The 17,142-nt window shown below is 55.2% G+C and overlaps 1 pseudogene; it reads left to right on the top strand.

Annotated features, from left to right (window-relative positions):
• The first annotated feature begins 3,843 nt into the window (after positions 1-3,843).
• Positions 3,844-13,629, top strand: LOC106826195 (P2X purinoceptor 6-like; annotated as a pseudogene).
• Positions 13,630-17,142: the final 3,513 nt, after the last annotated feature.

The raw sequence follows: 17,142 nt of genomic DNA, 5'->3' as shown, positions 1-17,142 counted from the left end.
GGGGAGGGGGCACAGGGGTTAGTGTCTAATGGGGACAGAGCTTCACTCTGGGATGATGAGTACGTTCTGGAAATGGACGGTGGTGACGGCTGCACAACAAGGTGAATGTACCTAATGCCACTGAACCCTACTCTTAAAAATGCTTAAAATACCCAGAAATAAACCCACACATCTGTGGACAGCTAACTTTCAACAAAGGAGCCAAGAACACACATGGAGAAAGGAAAGCCTCTTCAATAGATTGCGTGGGAAAACTTGACAGCTGCATGCAGAAGAATGAAAGTGGACCATTATCTTACACCAGACACAAAAATTAACTCTAAATGGATTAAAGACTTGAATGTAAGACGTGAAATCATGAAACTTCTAGAAGAAAACATAGGCAGTACACTCTTTGACATCAGTCTTAGCAGCATATTTTCAAGTACCATGTCTGACCAGGCAAGGGCAACAATAGAAAAAATAAGCAAATAGGACTTCATCAAACTAAAAAGCTTCTGCACAGCAAAGGAAACCATCAACAAAATGAAAAGATGACCTAACAATTGGGAGAAGATATTTGCAAACCATATATCGGATAAGGGGTTAATATCCAAAATATACAAAGAACTCATACAGCTCAACAACAAAAAACCCAACAATCCAATTAGAAAATGGGCAAAAGATCTGAACAGAGATTTCTCCAAAAGAAGATAGACAGATGGCCAATAGGCACATGGAAGGATGCTCAACATCATTAGCCATCAGGGAAATGCAAATCAAAACTCCAATGAGGTATCACCTCACTCCGGTCAGAATGGCTATAATTAAGAAGACAGGAAACAAGTGTTGGAGAGGATGTGGAGAGAAGGGCACCCTAATACACTGCTGGCATGAGTGCAAACTGGTGCAGCCACTATGGAAAGTAGTATGGAGTATCCTCAAAAAATTAAGAATATGTCTACCATATGATCCAGCTATCCCACTGCTGGGTATTTATCCAAAGAACTTGAAAACACAAATGCATAAAGATACATGCACACCTATGTTCATTGCAGCATTATTCACAATAGCCAAGACTTGGTAGCAACCTAGGTGCCCATCAAGGGACGAATGGATAAAGATGTGGTATATGTACACACTGCAATACTACCCAGCCATAAGAAAGGATGAAATCCGGCCATTTGTGACAACGTGGATGGACCTTGAGGGTACTATACTATGTGAAATTAGTCAGAGGGAGAAAGTGAAATACTGTGTGATCTCACTCATAAGTAGAAAATAAAAACAACAAACAAACACATAGAAACAGAGATTGGATTGCTGGTTCTCAGAGGGGAAGGGGAGGGGGGAGGGTGAAAGGGGTGGTTATGCACATGTGTGTGGTGATGGATGGTAATTAGTCTTTGCGTGGTGAACATGATGTAATCTACACAGAAATCGAAATATAATGATGTACACCTGAAATTTATATAATGTTATAAATCAGTGTCACATCAATAAATAAGTAAATAAATAAATAAATGCTTAAAATGGTACATTTTACATTATATATCTCTTAGCACAATAAAACCAGAGTAAGTGCCTTCAATGGCAGCTCTCATGGTCACTCGAGCTCCTGGGACATCATAACAGGAGTTAACAGGGGGAGGGCGAGTGCCAGGCACCCTGCTGCTTGCTGTACATAGAAAGCGTTAACTTGGCTAATCCCGTGACAATCCCAGGACGAGGTATTACTGTGACCCCGTGTGACAGAGGAGGAGACCATGGTGCACAGAGGTGAGTGACCTGCTCTCTGTCACACAGAGCGGTGGAGCAGGGCTCATGGGTGGATAGGCAGAGCCCCAGCCCGCACGTGGACCACTTGGGTGGGGGTGGGGGGAGGGGGGCACCCCTGGGGGAGACCAGGGAGGGGTCCCCTGCAGCAGAGGCATTGGGGGCTCTCCCTCTCCCGTGCCCTCCTCCAGCCTCCTGGACTGGGTGGACGAGCTGCTGGGAATAACTAGGGTCACCAGGACGTGGTGGAAGTGAGGGGCAGTGTGGTATCCGAGGGTGCAGGCATCTCCCTTGGGGACCCCCATTCCACACCCACTGCATCCCCACATGGGGCCCCGCTGCCCTCAGCCTTGTTGGGCCAGCAGGCCATGGACTGTCAGCTGGTGTGGGGTCCCCATCCTTCGACCTCAGGGTTCAGAGCAAGCAGCTTCAGAGCTGGGGGCTGGGTTCTGCCTGCAGCAGGCTCCAGGGGTCCGGGTGAGGAGTGGTCTGGGGCCGGCTATACATGCAGGATCCTAGAGGGTGCTATGCACCCTGAATTGATGCAGGAGAATCTGGCCTTCTCCCAGAAATGACTAGAATCACTGGGGCCTCTTTAGGGATGCAATGCCACAGGTGGGTGTTGGGTAAGACGTGGCCTACAGGAAGGGAGACCCCCCTCCAGCGCTGCCATCCCCTTCAGCGGGTGGAGATGTGTGCAGTTGGAAAGTCTCTGGGCCTCAGGGAACCAGTGCCCCACCCACTCCCCACCAGCCAGGAGAGGGTGCCCCCTGCACCCTGCTTGTCTCTGTGCTGCTCCCCGTTAAATTCTCTGGGGAGGAAAAAAAGTGGAAACAAATTCCCCGGGAGGAGAAACCCTGAGTCTAATGAACGTTTCAGCGTCTCACTGAGAAATCCTTTACCGCGTTCTTCCGGGCCAGCGCTGATGGAGGGAGAGAAGGCGCCCAGGGTTTGGCCAGGGGGATTCTGGGAGAGCAGTGAGCAGGGGAGGGGGCAGCCCACCTTGGTGGAGGCCCTGCTGCCCACCTTGTTGGCTTCCTCTCAGACCAGCAAGGGGGCATTTAACCCATCTGGCTCAGACCCCCTGGAGGGGAGACAGATTGTGCCTCTGCTGATGCCCTGGACCCCGCCCTATTGCTGGGTTCTCTGAAGCTGGGACCCTGACTGCTGCTCTGTGTTGCCGCTTGCCCAGTGTGCCCTCTTCTGTGAAGATGCTGGGTCAGGCCAGGTCCTCAGGAGCCTGCATAACCCGACCAACCCTCTGCTGACCCCCTGTGGCCGTGCAGAGGAGGCTGCGCATCCTGGCCTGGCTGTCCCAGGACTCTGTGCAGTGGCTGAAGATGGACTTAATGGCCAGGTTCTAGGTGGGGCTCAAGGTCACTCCCCAGTCACCCACCTGTGCTGAGGGGCCTGACTCCTGCCCCAGATGAGATGTCTGCCCTTGCTGCATGCTGCATGCCCCGCCCACGGCCTGATGTCACTCCAGGTCTCAGCGCCCACCCAGAAGCGGAGGAGAAATGCACAGTATCCCCTCCAGACAGTGGGGCACCCAGGGCTCCAACCCCATGGGACCCAAGAATCCTTGGTTTACAATCTAGAGCATGTGACTGCCTTTGGGCAGATACACGCCCCTGTACCTGCATTTGTCACCCTTGCCACACACAGGCACCGAGCTACTTCTGTGTTGTGTGATGGGGCCAGCAGGATGGCTCACCGTGGCCTTAAGGATGCTTTCTCAGACTCACACACTCACACAGAGGCACACAGGCCTTTGTGCTCCCGCGGGTGCCACCCAGGTGGTACCAGACGGGTACGGGGAGAAAAGAGGTGCCCTGGTCATTGCAGGTCACACTCGTGGGTGATAGAGGGTGAGCAGTTACCCCGCCTGTGTGCGCTGGTGTGCCCAACGTACCCAATGGATACACAGACCCCTGTGCTCAGACGTCTACACCAGGGACGCTGTGGGCGTGCCGCATGCCTCCTGGGGGCTCATCGTTCTCTCTCCCCAACAGTCTGGCCTCTACTCTGCCTTCATGGGTGCTTCGTGTAGGTCTTCCTGGCACCTCCCAGGATGTGACTCTTCTCACCATGGCCATCATGTCCCTCCTGGTCTCCTTCTACGCCTTCCATGAGCCCACCTGTGCTGTGCTGCTGGCCTTGCCGTGGGTCTCCTGCCCTTGGCTAAGACCCTCGGGCCTTCCTGCCATGGTCAGGGCTGCCGTTCTGCTCTTCCTGGGGCCCCAAGGCCCCTGCCTCCTGGGGCTGCCCCTGCCTTCAGCATTTCCTTCTTTGCATTCTGAGGGCTGTCCCTGTGTGTGTGTGTGTGTGTGTGTGTGTGTGTGGTGGTGGGGGGGAGGGGTGTCGAAGTTCCCTCAGTCCTCAGCCCTGCCCTATTCTGCTGAGAGGCCAGGACACTTGCAGATGTGCCCAGAGACTCAGACCCCAGCCTCCCTCTCCTGCTCTCCAAACCAGCCAAACAGGGCGTGTCACTACTGGCCCTTAGCCCCAGTCCCACCCACACCCCATCTCCCATCCCATGTCTGCCCATGTCCTCTGGGACCAGGGAGACCTGTGACCACTCAGTATTTCCTCCTGGCTGACGGGGATCCCTGCTGGACGTCATCTCCTGCCCCGTCACTCATTAAAATTTTCACCTCCGCTGCTACTGTCACCATTGGATTCAGGCAGATCAGGGTGGGCTCGCTGTTGGCACCAGGGCACCTGCTGGGTAGAGGACCAAGGCTGGGTCCTGGTATGTGTGGGCCAATTGATGTCCTGCTGTTCCAGAGCTCGAAGCACATGGTGCTCATGTGGGTCTACATGAATAAAATGACCTCTTGGGGGAGACGTTGGGGGAGGGTCAGATTCTACCACAGGTCTTTTGGGGACCGGTGATGACAGCCCCGCTCCGGGTGGAGTCTCCCCCCAGTGTGCTTGGCTCCCTCACTGAGTAGTTCTGTTCCGCTGCCTCTGCTGCACACTCAGCCAGCAGCCTTCACAGGCCCCGAGGATCCTGCCAAACTTCCACAAGCAAAGGATTCCCCCACGCTCATTTAGCTAGATGATTCATTTTATGTTTTTTTTTCCAGTTTTGTTGACTGTGTTTCAAATGCCCTGCTTCTCTATGTTTCTATGTAAATCTCTACAAGAAGCACTAGATCAGTGATCATTGGATGTCCGAGGCCGTCATTGGTTCTCATGTGGGTCTGACGTTCCTGGGGGGCAGGAGCTGTATCGCTCCTGACCATGGCCGCCCAGTGCTGTGCTTGGTACAAAGCAGGTCAGCGCTCAGGTGGGTGTGCAGAGTGGACCCGAGCTGCTTTGTACTAATGACGCCATGTGACCCCTGCATCGTGACCTGGTGTCCCCACCTGGGCCTCTCCAAGGCCTGGTCCCCACGACCAGGCTTTGCCCCAGGCTGGCCTGTGACAGTCTTCCCTGACAGAGGGCAGTGTGCAGATCAAGGCCAGGAGGAGACGTGTGTGTGAGAATCAAGCAGCTGACATGTCTTCCCTCTCGCTCTGTGCTGGGGCTGGATTCACACTTTCCCTGTGCTCATTTCTCACCACACCCCTGGGGGCAGGTTTCTCATCATCTCCATTTAGGGAGGAGGGAACCCCTTAGAAAGGTGGGGTGAGTGTGACTTGTATATTATCTGCACGCACATGTCAAGGGAAGCTTGGCAACTGCTGTTTCCTGGCAAGGCCTGTCCTTTATTCTGGAAACGACATCCTTCCTTTTCAGTGTCAAGAACACTCCTTGATGTGATCATTGTGCACATAAAAGGCAGCTTCTTTACATATTTGTGCTTGGCGACCCTAGGCCTCTAAAGCCATTGAAACTTGACTGTGTCATGACAGTCATTGGAGAGCCCCTGGGCTGGGCTGCCGGGGGGGGGGGGGGTCCCTCCTGACCTACCAGGACAGAAGAAGGGAGATGGAGGTTGGAGGTGTCACTGGCTAAGTAGCCGGGACTTCTGTGGCATCAACACCTCAGGCACCTTGGCCCTGGTGAGTGGTGTGCACCCAGGGGAGCGTATTATGGTGGTTGATGGTCACGTGAACTGAGGGGGGACAAAGATTAGCATCAAGAACAGGTGCACAGCTTTGTGACACATCCAGAACCACTTTGTGTTTGCTCACTCGTGGAAGGTACATTAAACCCTGATAGATTTTAACAGACACTCACCCTGCACCATCACTGCAAGTACTGAATTTTCCGTGATCCTCATTTCTCTGCCTGTTGGCCGTGCTGACCGCATTTGTGTCTGTTGTCTGATAGAGCATTTAGGGTTGGATTCAGGGTCAACCAAGAGCCCTTTGCAAACACTGTGGATTCTTTTCAGTTGTCTCCTGAGGTGTCTGTCACGTCTGGAATCCACTCCAACCACGAGGAGGAGAGTCCCTTCTGTGCCTATGAAATGGACTCCTCACGAGTTTATAGTTTTAAAACTGGGAATCTCTAAGATTCAATTCTTCATGAGTCTAAAATGTTTATTTCTTAATATGTTGTTTTTTCACAAACTGATGCTTTTGAAAGAGATAGTTAATTGTCCTAGTTGACTTCTGAGGTCATCCCTGGGGGCGGAGCAGTGATGGGTGTGGGTCCACCTTCACATTCAGGTGCAGATCTGTGTGACCCAAATCCTGACACTTCTTTCCGTTTGACAACTTCCCCGTGTCCCCTCCCCCTGAGTGATGATGATTCTTTCCAGACATTTATGAATACGAGTTTTTAAACCTTTGATGCCTTTTTCTGAAAATTAAAACATGGAAATCTTCGTGAATGTTTCAGAATTTCCTGCTACCCAGAACGGTACCTAATAGAATTCCTCTGGGTTTCGTTGCCCTAGTTCAGATCCTTTAAGGTGCATGAACGAGATTCTGTGCTCCCTTCTGGGGGTTACTTCTGTGTTGACGACACACAATGCTGTCTTTTAATCATGGGAACAGCTTTAGTGAGATACGCTTCACATACAAGTCACACTCAAAGGCGTGCAATTCAGTTTTTTAGTGTATTCACAGAATTGTGCAACATCAGCACAGTGGATTCTGGAAGCTTTCCACCATCCCTCTAAAGAAACAGCTTCCTCATTAGGAGACAGTCCCATTGCCCCCAGCCCCTAAGGCCTGGGCAAACACAAATCCACTTCCTGTTTCTGTGGATTGGCCCGTTTTGAACATTCTGTATAAATGGAATCACACAGTGTATGTCCTTCTGTGTCTGGCTCCTTTCTCTCAGCATAGTGGTTTCAGGGTCCAACCATGTTGTGGTGTGTGTCAGCCCCTCATTGCTTTGACTGCTGAAGCATATCCATTGTGCGGCTGTAGCACGATGTATTTCTCCTTTCCTCAGGTGATGGACATTTGGGTTGTGTCCACTTTGTGGCTCTTATGACTATGGCTGCTGTGAACATTCCTGCACAGCTTTCTGCGTGGACATCTGCTTTCATTTCTTTTGGGCGCACAGCTGGGAGCGGAACTGCTGGGTCAGATGGTCACTCTCTGTGTCCCTGTTTGGATGCCAGGAGGACTGTCCCCAAAGCGCCTGCACCGTTTCCCGTTCCTGCAGCAGCGTGTGAGGGTCCCAGTTCCTCCACATCCTCACCCACACTCACCGTCTGTCTTTGATTCTAGCCACGCTGTGGGTGTGAAATGGCTTCTCTCTGTGGCCTTGATAGGTATTTCTCTGATGGCTGACGATGTTGGACATCTTTTCATGTGCTCAGTGGCCATTTGTGTGTCTTCTTTGGGGAAATGTCTGTTCAGATCATTGACCCATTTGAAAATTGGGTTATTTGTCTTTATATAACTGAGTCGCTACTGTCCTTTATATATTCTACGTATGTTTCTTATCAGATATACGATTTGCAAATTTTTCTCTGTATTGTGGATTGTCTTTTCTCATTCTAAATGTTGTCCTTTGAATCCCACAACTTTTCCATTTTGCTGATGTCTAATTTATGCACGATAGAGTCTTACTAGAGGGAAATGATTCAGACATTAACTCACATCCTCGTCAATATTTTGGTTATCTGAGTTAGAAGCAGGCTGACAGGGTCCGGGAGAGATTTGAATTAGTTCATTTCAAGATTTGTTATAGATCCAAAAGAACTCGTCAGGGAAGATATCAAATGTCGAACATTTCTTTATTATCCTTTTACCGCTCATGGGATCAGTAATCATAGCCCCTCTCTCATTTCTGAGATTAGGAATTTGTGTTTTTCTCTGTTTTTCTGAGCTAGCCTGGCTTGAGGCTTATCCATTTTTTAAATCTTTTTTAAGAGCTAGTTTTGGTTTTATTGATTTCTCTATTGATTTCCCTGTTCCAGTGTCATTAATTTCTTTCTTATTTTTGAGGAAGATTACCCTGCGCTAACATCTGCTGCCAATCCTCCTCTTTGCTGAGGAAGACTGGCCCTAAGCTCACATCTGTGCCCATCTCCCTCTGCTTTACATGTGGGACGCCTACCACAGCATGGCTTGATGAGCGGTGTGTGAATCCGAATCGGTGACCCCCTGCCGAAGCAGAATGTGGGAACTTAACCACTAGGTCACTGAGCTTGTCCCTAAGTGTCATTAATTTCTGTTGTAATTTTTATTATTTCCTCTCTTCTGTTTGCTTTAGGCTTCCTTTGTTCTTCTTTCTCCAGCTTATTGTGTCAGATCTTTTTTTTTAAAGATTGGCACCTTGAGCTAACATCTATTGCCAATCTTCTTCTTTTTTGATTTTTCCTTCTTCTCTCCAAAGCCCTCCAGTTCATAGTTGTAGATCCTAGTTGTGAGTGTTTTCAGTTGTGGCATGTGGGTCACCACCTCAGCATGGCCTGATGAGTGGTGCCATGTCCATGCCCAGGATCCGAACCAGTGAAATTCTGGGCTGCTGAAGTGGAGTTCGCGAACTTACCCACTCGGCCACCAGGCTGGCCCCTTTTTTCCTAATATGTGCATTTACTGCCATAAATTCCCCTGCAGGTTCTGCTTTCACTGCATTCCACACATTTTGATTAGTTTATATTCATTTTCATTTAGTGGAAAATATTTGCGTTTTCTCTTGAGACGTCTTTTTTTCATCCATGTGTGGTTTAATCTGCAAATATTTTGGGATTTTCCAGCTACCTTGCTGTTTTTGTTTCATACTTTAACGTACTTTTTGGTCTGAGAACATACTTTATTTGCTTTCTATTGTCCATAGTGACATCTTTCTTTAACTGCGCCCAACACTGAATCACTTGCTGGGCTGGAGGGTAACTGTGTCGCCTCTGTCCCCTGAGTCCTGGTCGTTGGTCCCACCACAGTGGCTGGGGTGCCACATGTCCCGGTTGGCCCCGTCCACAATGAGGTGTGGTCGGTTCACAGAGGATGTGCTGACGTTCAGAAACACACACGACGTCCTTCCCTTTCTAAATGCTCAGAGACGTCTGGTTAATGTTCGGTTTGTAGACTGTCCTGAAATTGTGCTGGGGCCACAGGTCTGCGTTTTCTGGAATCCGTGTGATCCTCTTTTGTCCCTGTCCGGTCTTCTGGTCCTTCCCTCGAAACTGCCGGGGCTGGGTAATCCATCAGATCCCACAAGCCAGCTTCCTGAGAATACCAGAGTTCCTGCCAGCTTCTCTCAGGGACCTGGTTGTCTGGTTCCTCCCAGCACATGCACTGTGTCCTTGTAGTGTCACAGCCTCCAGCAAACACCTGCTGAGCCTCTCCCAGACCAGGCTTGCAAAACTCCACTGTCCCCACCTCATGGAGCTCCTGCACAGACAGCGCAGCCAAGGTGGCCGGTCCTGTGATGGGGGCAGAAGCTGCAGCTGGGAGACCCAGGGAGGCACGTCAGGTGACCCGGGGCCTTGGGAAGGGTTCCTGCAGGGTGTGAGGCTGGAGGGGGATCTTGAGGATGTCCAGGCAGTGGGGGCTGTGTGGACACAGGCCCGGAGCTGTGTGATTTGGGGCCCTTCCATGGCTCCCTGCGCTAAGTGGGGTTGTCCCTAGGTTTGGACTGGGCCAGGAATGGGTCGCCCAAGATCACAGGGCCTGTGAGCCCCTCTCAGGAGCTGAAGTGGATCCAGCAGCAGTGGAGCCACAGACGGGCTCAGGGGAGGGGTGCGACCATCTGTGCATTGGGATGGACCACGCAGGCTGCTGGAGGGAGGTGGATGGAGGCAGAGGTGGGGTCCATGCTGGTCACCATGGGGTCTGGTCGGCGGAGATGGTGGCCCAGCCCGGGTGGAGAGGAGGGGCAGACTCAGGACATAGGTAGGGACAGTGAGGCAGAGCAGGTGGCCCCACTCTGTCCCTCTGCCCACTTCTCACAGTCCCAATCCCACAAAGTCCCACCATCTCATTTGGCTTTTCCGAGTCCCCAGCCCTTCTTGCCACCCTGGTGCTGCGTTCCTCCTGCTGCCCCTGAGCCAGGGGCCCTGGACAGCGACGTCCACCCTCTGCCTGGCAGAGCCATGTCTGTGCCAGTGCCTGACGCTTGAGGGCACTTCCTCTCCCAGGTCTGGGACTTGCAGAGAGCTCGCCCCCGCCCTCTCCTGGCTGATGCCCAGAACTCAGTGACCCTGTGCAGGCACTGATGTCCCTGTCTACAGCAGAACAAGCCAGGAAGGGACTGGCCTGTGGTCCCTTGGCCAGTGTGTCGGGTCCCACTTCCCTACAGGCCCCTCTGATGATGGTCCCCCCTTTTGTGTGCCACGCCCAGCACCTCTACCCTGGCATGAGCTCACCTCCCCAGAGTCCCTCCACCTTCCCTATTCTGTCATCTGAATTGGACCAGAGGAGCTGGGCCTGGAGGAGTCACTTCTGTCCCCCCCTACCCCCACCTGGGGACAGAACTGTCAGGAGGGAAGAGGTCTCGCTCTGTCTTGGGAGACAGCACTGCACCCCTATCTGGCTGGGAGCTCCTTGCCCTCCCTCCTATGAGCACCTCATTTTATCTGTACTTTCCACGTTTCCCATGTTCCCCAAACTGAGGGAACCAGAGGAGTGTGTCCCTACGGGTCTGGGTCACACAGGGGAGCTATCTCCTGCACCTGGAAACTCTGCTCTCTCACCACCTCAGCCCCCTCCATCCCACTGGGGACCTGTAGGTCGATGAGGACTGTCCTGAAGAGGAGACGGGGATGCACAGCCATGGTAACTGAGGACCCTGTCTTCCAGCGCCTCCCCTGGGATGGGATTCAGTGGGCTGTGCTGGGACCCTGGGTGGCTCCCCTGTGCAGGCCCGGTGGTACCTCTGCATCTCTTCTTTCTGCCAGCAGCACCCTGTCCACTCCCTTCCTAGGCCCTGTGGGGATTGGAGGGCATGGAGTTTGTCATGTGTTTTCAAGGCATCAAAACAGGCCAGTGAGTGGTGGTCAATGGGACCCACAGGACCTGTGAGTTTCAGGGCTGGTGCCCTGTGGGGAGGGACACTGAACCTGTGTAAGTGTCCCAGACACCCAGGGCAGGGTCCCAGGATGAGCAGAGCCTGCCCCTTACCTCCCCCCACCTGCAGGAAGCCCCTGCTGGTCCAGGCTGAGAACTTCATACTGTTCATCAAAAACACTGTCACCTTTAGCAAGTTCAACTTCTCCAAGTAAGCATGGTGGGTCCTGGCTGGCCCCAGATCCTCCTTGTCCCCTTCCTGGCCCAAGCCCCCAGCCCCACACCCTCTCAGCAATACCTTGGAGACACAGGACAGCATCTATTTCATGTGCTGTTGCCCCGACCCACCTCTCAGCCTCTACTCCCCTGTGTTCCACATCGGGGACCTCATGGCCACAGCTGGAGGGGTCTTTGCGGACCTGGCATTACTGGCGGGTCTGTGGGGGGACGGTTGTGGGAGGGCTCAGGGAGAGGGACCGGGGCCCACGTGCTGGTGGAGCAGTGATGCGCTGTGTGCAGGGCGGTGCTGTGGCATCCATGTCCGCTGGGATTCTGACCTGGATGCCGGGGGCTCCGACTGCTGGCCCCATGACTCCCTCCGGCTGCAGGAGAGGTGCTACAACTTCAGGTGTGGCCCCACTGCCCACCCACTGCTCCTCAGCCAGGTCTCCCTCCACCTGTCCTCCTGTGGTGGCCGGGACAGACCACAGCCTGGCCCATCTCTCTGGACGCTCTGCTGTGTGTGCGAGGGGGTCCCAGGGCAGGAGGGGTCTCAGCTCCAGGTCCCCCAGCACAGGCTCTGTCCAGCCTCCCTCCTGAGCCCTTTGGCCTCCACCCCATCTGTCCCCACACCCTGCTGCAGCTGGGACCCCTCACCCCAGCCCCTCCTCCACTCCACCCTGCCTCCAGCACCTCCCTCCACGACACAGGGGCTTTCTTTTTACTTTTCCCTTAAGGTTTTATCTGAAAGATTACAAAAATCCATAGAAAATTTTAACAATTAGTGCCATGAAGAACAATATTGCCTTCATCTGGGTTCACTGGGTTTGTTTTTTTTACCATTTTGCCCTACTTCCTTTCTTTCGCTCTCTCTAGAGAGCCGGGTATATTTAGATGGATTTCACAGGAAATCATTGGAAAGTAATTGACAGATATCCGGACGCTCACCCTTCTCAACGCTGTCTTGAGAATGAGGCCCTTCCCCAGGTGACCGCTGTCCTCTTGTCAAACTCAGGAAATGTAACATTGGCAGGTAGATCTAATATTTAAATTTCTCCAGCTGTGCCAATAATAGTTCTCAATCTTTTATTTTTCTATCCAGATGCACTCAAGTCTCTTGCGTTGCATGTATTGTGTCTTTGAGGCTACTAAGCAGACCTGTCCCATCCTTCTGCCCCCTCGTGTCACCTCGTCACCCTCATGAAGACATGCACACAGCCACCAGGCCTGGAGGTGACGCCCCGTGACACTGTTGGCTGGACCCTCCTGGCCTGGCTTCACTGGCCCCCCAGCCCTTCCCAACCATGTGGGGCTGGACCCACCCACTCCCTGCTCCCCTCCCCTCTGCGCTCTCCCATCCCTCTGTCTCTCCCTAGAGCTCCTTCCTGAGCCCTGGGAATCCAGCCTGAGGGGTTCCAGGAAGGAAGTCTTCCCTGGCTCCAAGGGGAGAGTGAGTGCCCCTCTCTGGGCCCCACAGCCCCAGGTTGGCCCCACCTCCCCCACCCTGCCTGCTGTTGTCTGTTTAGGGGCGCTTCTGTCCCCATCCCCTCAGCAGGCAGGGAGCTTCTGAGAGGCAGGTCCCGGCTTGCTTGTCCCCTTTGTCCTCAGCAGTGACTCAGGGCTGAGACCCAGGACTCAGGTTGGAGTGGATGGAGTCAATGGATGAGTAAGATGAGGCCTGTGAGGACCAGGCCAGTCAGGAGTGGGCGGAGCAGCCACTGGACTCTCTCCTGCCCCAGGACAACCACTCACTGGGGGGAGGCCCAGATGTGGAGGTCCGGAGTCTGTTCCAGCTCTACAGGATCCGCTTCAACATCCTTGTCACTGGGTGGGTAGGGGTCAGGCTGGGGCAGGTTGGGTGGGCAGGGGTGAGGGGAGGGAGGGGGAGACAGCCACAGGCAGAGAGGCTCAGCCTAGGTCTCTCTCAGGCAGGGAAGTTTGGGCTCATCCCCACAACCCTCACTCTGGGCACTGGAGCAGCCCGGCTGGGTGTGGTGAGTCTGGCCATTGTGGGTCCCTATGGCTGCTGGTAAGCATGAGCCCCTGGAGTGCCCCCTCAACCCCCCGGCCTGACATTGAGTCTCAAGGTGAGGGCTGGGGAGGTGGTGGGATGGCAGGTTGGGACCAGGCCATGGGTCTGCCCTGCATCTCCCAGATCACCTTCTTCTGTCACCTGCTGCTGTTGTACGTGGATGGAGAAGCCCATTTCTACTGGAGGACCAAGCATGAGGAGGGGGCTGCGGGCCTGCCTGACCCTGGGCTACACATTGGAGGATGGTGGCTGGAGCTCTGACCTGCTGTCCTCATCTTCAGGCAAAGGCCCTGAAGGGAACTGCCAGCCCTGAGAAGAGAGGTGGCTTCCCCACCCCCATATCCGGCTGTCCAGGTGCCTTAGTGGGGGCCCAGCACCTGTCCCCACTGCTGCTGTTGGGAGCTGGACACTGTCACCAGGGTGGGCCTGGCACCCACTTGCTGCCCCATTCCTGAGGCCTGTAGCCTTCCTTTGCTGGTTGGGGTAGGGGACTGGAAAGGTTGGGGCTCAAACTTGGGGACTCATGGCTGAAGCCCAGGCAGGACCAGGGCAGGGATGGGGGAGAATTCCACCCTTCAGCTCCCAGGCATCCTGTCCCTCCCCCAGCTCTGGCCTCGGCAGGTGCTGACTGGGGACCACAGAAGCCACTTTCGTGTAGAGACTGCAGGGAACAGACGCAGGGCCCTGGTCCAGTGGGGCTCTGGCTGGGGCTGGGGCTGGAGCTGGAGACGCTCTCCCAGGCTCCATCTCCAGTGTTCCCAGCAGCTCCCCGCTCACCAGCTGTCCACCATGCTGGCTGTGGTCACCTCCAGTCCTGCCTGGCTCCCAGCCCTCCTCCCCCTGCTGGCACCCCCTCACAAGGAGAGCCCCTGCCCTCTCAGCTTCCCTGCACTGGGGTCTGTGCAGCCAGAGGCCAAGGCCAGGGAGAAGGCAGCCTGACAAGAGGGTCTGTGGCAGCTGCTCTGTGCTGGGTTCCCAGGGCAGGGCCCCTCCCAACTCTGGGCCTTGTCCATGGAGTGAGGAGTGTGGTGGGCAGATGCTCCAACCCCCTAGGACCCCAGGCAAGGGCACAGGACCCTTTGGGCACCTACCTGCTCAGTTGATGAGCACCAGCCCCATCCTGGTGGCAGCCCTCAGCCTGAAGAGGGCTGGGATGGGGGAGGGGGATGGGACTGAGCAGGTGGGTCTGGCGTCCTTTGGGACCCTCTGCCTCTCTCCTAGGTGACACCAGCCCAACATCCTAAAACCTGCTCACCAGGTTCCTGGGAGCCATGGAGTGGGGAGGCTGGATATCTGGACACATGTCACTGCTGCCCAAGGTCACACTGAGAATGTGTCTGTTCAGCTGCCCACCCCAGCCTGAGGCAACTGCACGAGGACCATGATTTGATCTAGACCCCAGGTAGAGCCAGGGGCTGGAGAGAATGTCCTTAACAAAGGACATGGAAGACCCAGCAGGCTGGCTTGGTTCAGGCTCTGGAATCCCCCTGGGGGCCTGAGTCCTGCCTGCTGGAGAATTTCCCCATGTCCCAGGTCCACGGTCAGGAGGGGAGGGACAGGACTGCAGGAGCCAAGCCCTCTCTGGGTCCCAGGGAGGGGCAGGGTTTGGGGTACCCACCCCAGGGAGACAAGGGGCTGCCTCCTCATGGGTCCCTGGTGAGAAGGGCCGTGCTGGCAGCTTGCTGGTGGAGCGACGTGGGCCAGGCTGGGGAGGGGAGGCCTGGTGCTCAGGCTGGGCAGCATCTGGAATCATCTGGCATCTGGAACATCAGCAAAGCCTCGGGGTCCCTGCTGCCACTCACCCCCAGGGCAGTGTCTGTGGGAGGTGGGTTCAGAAGGGCTGGGTTGAGAGGTCAAGGTCCTGAAGCCCGGTTCTTGGAGGGGAGTCATGTGTCCCTGGTTGTCCTTGGGGCCCAGAGAAAGTGATGTTGAGGCTGCAGAGAGTGGAGGAGTAAAGCTGCCAAAGCCAGCGGCTTCCTTTTTCGTCCTCACAAGCAGGAACCAGGAGGAGGAGGCGTCTATGGTAGACGGAGCATGGTCATGGGGAGGCCACGGGGCTTGCAGGGTGGGTCTGGGGACCCCCAAAGACTGGCTCCCCACCACCAGGTAGGCCTAAGGTCCCTAGAGCAGGCCCAGGCACTTGTGCACCCACCTGCCTGCATGTGTCCCATCCCGAGCCTTTGTCACAAAGATCTGAGGGGGCAGCAAGGAGAAAGGCTGCTGGAAGCTGCAGGCAGCCCTGGGCTGGGAAACAGCTGCTGCCTCAGTCTGCACGTGGGTGCATGCCCAGGGGACCGTGTGGGCCATGTGGGCCTGTGCCTGAGAGATGCCTGTGCCCAGGCAGGGGGGCCACTCCATCTGGGGCAGGCCTCAAGACATGCCCTGCTCTCTGTGAGCCCTGGGAAACAAAGGGAACCCAAGGACTCCACTGCCCTTTCTAGTGGGCCTCAATGGGGTCCAGGCTCTGCTATCTGGATCCGTCCCTGAGGGGACATGTGGGGAGGCTGTGAGGGAGTCTGGCCCAGCTCTGTCAGGGACCCCACTGTGCCTGGTGTGTGTAGCTCACCTCTGAGCTGGGCAGAGAGCAGTGGCCTGAGGGCAGGACCCTGGGATCCCGGTCTGGCCCTGTCCCTGACTCAGAGCTGTCCCAGACCTGGCACCTCGCCCTTATGGAACCTTAGCACCTTTGCTGTGGATTGGGGACCATTGTCTGGTTACAGGGGCAGGTGAGGATGCATTGACACATTGAACACCACAGTGGACACAGCAGCAGGCCACATGTCAGGCCGAGCAGTTATTATTGTGGGTCCCTCGGACTCGAGGCTCTTCCCTGCCTGCCCTACTCCACCTGTCCAGGTAGCCGGACTTGGTCATAAACTGGAAGGTGCTGGGCAAAGAGTCCACCACACCAGTGCTGGCCATGGCCCACTCCCAAAGACTTGAAGCTCAGCACCTGGGCTGAGGTTCTGAGGACTCCCCCGGCATGGGCAGACCTGCAAACCTGAGCTGCCCTGCATAGAAGGGGCTGCCAGGACCTCTGGGTTCCGAAGGAGGTGGGGTAGGGCATCTGGGCCCCCAGTGGTCCTCATAGACTGGTGGGCTTCTCCGTGTGACTGGACTCCTGGGCCGGTGCCTGGTTGGGGGCGCTGCAGGGCCAGCACCATCTCCTCCAGGCTGCTGTGTGGGGCAGTCAACCCCATGTGTTCCCGCTAGCTCTCCTTGCTGTGCCTGATGCCATAGCCAAAATACATCACGAGTCCTGCAAGGGTGGCACAAGCCTGAGGGATAGGTCCCAGCCCTCTTCCTTGCTTGCCCTCCCCCTGCAGGCCGCCAGGGTCCCAGCCTGGCCCCCACTCACCGATCAGCAACCAGATGGAGAAGCACAGCCAGATCAGGTAGCTCAGCTTCAGCATGAGGAAGATGTTGAGGAGGATGCTCAGGGTGGGAGTCAGGGGCACCAAGGGAACCTGAGGGGACAAGGGCTGGGCTGGGCTGCAGGGAAGGCCTGCTGGCCTAGGGCTGGATTTCTCAGGAGTCCATAGAGCCCTTCTCTGCCTCTGGAGATTCCGGAGACAAGTGCCCACCCAGCATGCAGAGAGAGGGATGTGGGGCACTGGCCTCCCCCACCCTGAGGCCCTGGTGCATCCTGCCACGGCAGAGGAGGAAGGGGCGAAGGGAGCTGGCTGGGCTGAGCATGGTGGGTGCTGGCTGGAGGAAGTGCCTGAAAGGTGTCCTGCTGTTTCTCTTGCTGGTGGGCCCCTAGGATGAGGAGAC

Source organism: Equus asinus, chromosome 8 (genome assembly GCF_041296235.1).
Source record: "Equus asinus isolate D_3611 breed Donkey chromosome 8, EquAss-T2T_v2, whole genome shotgun sequence".
NCBI classification, from domain to species: Eukaryota; Metazoa; Chordata; class Mammalia; order Perissodactyla; family Equidae; genus Equus; species Equus asinus.
The sequence above is the reverse complement of the archived record's forward strand: the minus strand, read 5'-3'. Positions and strand labels throughout refer to the sequence as shown.